The sequence below is a fragment of the Strix aluco genome, chromosome 12, assembly GCF_031877795.1.
Source record: "Strix aluco isolate bStrAlu1 chromosome 12, bStrAlu1.hap1, whole genome shotgun sequence".
Classification (NCBI taxonomy): domain Eukaryota; kingdom Metazoa; phylum Chordata; class Aves; order Strigiformes; family Strigidae; genus Strix; species Strix aluco.
In genome coordinates, this window is record NC_133942.1 from 2,838,577 (window position 1) to 2,841,556 (window position 2,980).

The 2,980-nt window shown below is 60.3% G+C and overlaps 1 long non-coding RNA gene across 1 annotated transcript; it reads left to right on the forward strand.

The window, feature by feature from the left end:
* Nucleotides 1–367: 367 nt before the first annotated feature.
* Nucleotides 368–2,730, forward strand: LOC141928518 (uncharacterized). Its single transcript, XR_012624790.1, has 2 exons — nucleotides 368–2,063; nucleotides 2,271–2,730. It is a non-coding gene; the product is annotated as an uncharacterized LOC141928518 (long non-coding RNA).
* Nucleotides 2,731–2,980: the final 250 nt, after the last annotated feature.

The following is a 2,980-nucleotide window of genomic DNA, read 5'->3' on the forward strand; positions in this document are numbered from 1 at the left end:
CTGCACTTTTTCACCATTTTTTGTCCCCATCCCTGGGTGTGTTTAAGGGCCGTTTGGATGAGCTGTGGGGGGATGTGGGGTAGGGGAGAACTTTGTAGAGTCGGGCTGAGGGTTGGACTCGATGACCCCGAGCGTCTTTTCCAACCTGAAGGATTCTGGGATTCAGTAGGAAAAAGCAAGTGGTAGGTAAATATGTGGTTTAGGGAGAAGGTGACCCCAGTTTTCGCTGGCCCAAGGAAGCTGTTCCGAGCTCCTCTCGAGCTCTGTCCGCAGCCGCTGGCGGGGCAGAGAGGGCAGTGGGGGCGCTACCCCAGCGAAGGGGGGAGCACAGGGTGGGGATGGGGGGGCAGGAGGGGGGGTTTTTCCTCCTTCCAGCCTCAGCACAGAAAGCGCTGGTTCGCTTCCCGAGGCGGCTGATCTGCTGTCAACGAGCTGCTGCGAGAGCAGCCGAGAGCAGCCTGAGGGCAGCCCGGGGGGTCTCGAGAGGGCACCGGGAACCCAGCCCCGACCGGCCAAAGCGGGAGGCGGCAGCTGGGGGGGGCGATGTCAGCCCGTGCGGAACTGCTCTGCAGAAGCGGCTGTGCCGCAGGGTCGGGGGGGGGCTCGGAGGGGTCCTGCAGGGGCCTGGGGCTGGGGGCGGGGAGGCCCATCCTGCCCCGGGAAGGGAGCCCCAGCCCGGCCTGCCATAGCCCTCGGCCGTCTCCAGGCCGCGCTGCCGGCGGGGCGGGGGGGCGGTGCTGGAAGTTCCAGAGATGGACTCTCCAGGTGGATCCCACCTCGCCTAATTAGAGCCAACACACGCACACAGCATTTGGGAAGTTGACCAAGTTGGGACGGGTCTGGATCAGATCCCGTCTATTGTGCCAGTGATGGGAGTGGGTTAGGGTCTGGGTGCCAGCAAAGGGCACAGGTGACAGTGAGGGTCTCAGCTCCAGCCGCTGGGACCAGGACCAGTAGGTGTGCCCCGGGTGCAGCTACGGGAGGAACTGGGATGAGTAAAGCGAGCAAGTTGTGGCAGCAGCACACGAAGCAGGACTGCAGGTCACAGCCCGTGGGCCTGGTGCTGCCTCTGGGGAGCCAAAGCGATTGTATCTCCCACAGACAGCAGGGAGAAGTGCTGGGGATGTCACGTCTTAACAAACTGCAAGGGGGGGTGGCTGGTGAGCAGGACGCCTGGGGTCCAGGCAGGGTATCGGGCACAGGCTCACGCTGGTGTCTGGGGAGATGTGTGGGTGTGGAGCGTCCGTTGGGTGCGTGTGCGCAGGAACTGGACCAGCTGGTGTGTAGGAGCGAGCCGGAGGGCTGAGGGTACAGGGCAGGGTTATCAGCTGGACGGAAGAGCTGTGTTGGAACTCAGGGCATCTGTGCTTTCACCAGTAACCTTCAGTCCTTGCCAGCTGTAGAGGAGAAAAGGGACATGGCTGGCTGTGGTCATGTGTGTTGGGTTTGTGTGTGTGTGACAGGGGGGTTGGTAGCGGGGGAGAGGGCTACAGTTGTGGCCCCCTGTGAGAAGCTTCTTGAGGCTCCCCTGGCTGCAAGTCAGACCCACCTCTGGCCAAGGCCGAGCCAATTGGTGATGGTGGCTGCACCTCTGTGATAATGCACTTAAGAAGAGAAACCTGGGAGGAAGAGTGGGAGTGGTGAGGAGGAGCTGTGAGACACCTCTGCAAACACTGAGGTCAGTGGCAGAAAGGAGGAGGAGGGGGGCAAGGCACACTGGAGCAGACACCCCCCTGCAGCCCGTGGGGAGAGGGCAGGCTGTGCCCTGTGCCTGTGGAGGTCACCGGGGGAGCAGATGCCACCTGCAGCCCGGGGAGGACCCCAGGCCGGAGCAGGGGCTGTGCCCAGCGAACGCTGTGACTCTGAGGGCAGCCCACCCCGGGGGGCTGTGACACACCGGAGGGACACAGGCTGGGTCAGCTCGGGAGGAGCTGCAGCCCCTGGGCAGGGCTCCTGCGGGAGAAGGTTCATGGAGGACTGTCTGCCGCGGGAGGGAGCCCACACTGGAGCAGGGGAAGAGTGCGAGGAGTCCTCCCCTGAGGAGGGAGCAGCAGGGACAGCAGGTGACAAACTGACCTCAGTCCTCATCCCCTGTGCCACTGGGGGGGAAGAGGGAGCGAAATCGGGAGCAAAGCTGAGCCCGGGAAGAATGGAGGGGTGGGGGGAAGGTGTTTTTAAGATGTGGTTGTATTTCTTACTGTCCTACTCTGGAAAATTAACTGGTGGTGGTGTTTAACTTAAATTGATGTTCTTCTTCTTCCCTTAATGAGTCTTTTGCCTGTGACCATCATGGGTGAGTCGTCCCTCCCTGTCCTTACCTCGATTCTCAAGCATCAATGAGGACGGACTTAAAAACTCACAACAGCTCTACTGGAGGAATCGCTCACGGCTGTACTCAGCATTCGCACCCCCCCACCTGCAAGTGCGGAGCTGATGGTGGTGGCCCCGGGCCTCCCCGAGCCCCCTCCACCGCGGAGTGACTGCCTGTGGCCATCTGGCACCGTGCCCCCGGCGTGTGTCCGTCCGTCCCGCCCCCCCCAACACCAAACGCGGCAGTTTTTACAGAAGGTGCTGACACTGGGATGCGGCATCCCTAAGGTCTTGATTTAAAAACAAAGGGGGAATTCTCTGGATACATCTCATAATCAACCAGCAATGGCTTTATATATTCTTAAGGGTGTTTTGATGTTTAAAAGTCTTGAAGCTTAAAGAAGTTAAAAATAATGCAGATTGCAGTATTTGTCATTTTGTGTTGTGTGGGTAGTAAGTGTGAGGGGTCTCTGTGTGGCTGTGTGATTGTTGTGTGTGTGTGAGATGCAGCCCAGCTGCAGCTGCGCAGTGTGGAGTTCTCTGTAACTCAGTCGAGATCGCACAGGGGTGGAGCTGTGGTAAATGACAACCTGTGTGGTGAAGACGAGGGCAGCGACCAGATGAGGCTGCCTGGGTGGGTGGCGAAGCCACGAGGGCAGCGATGAGGGGG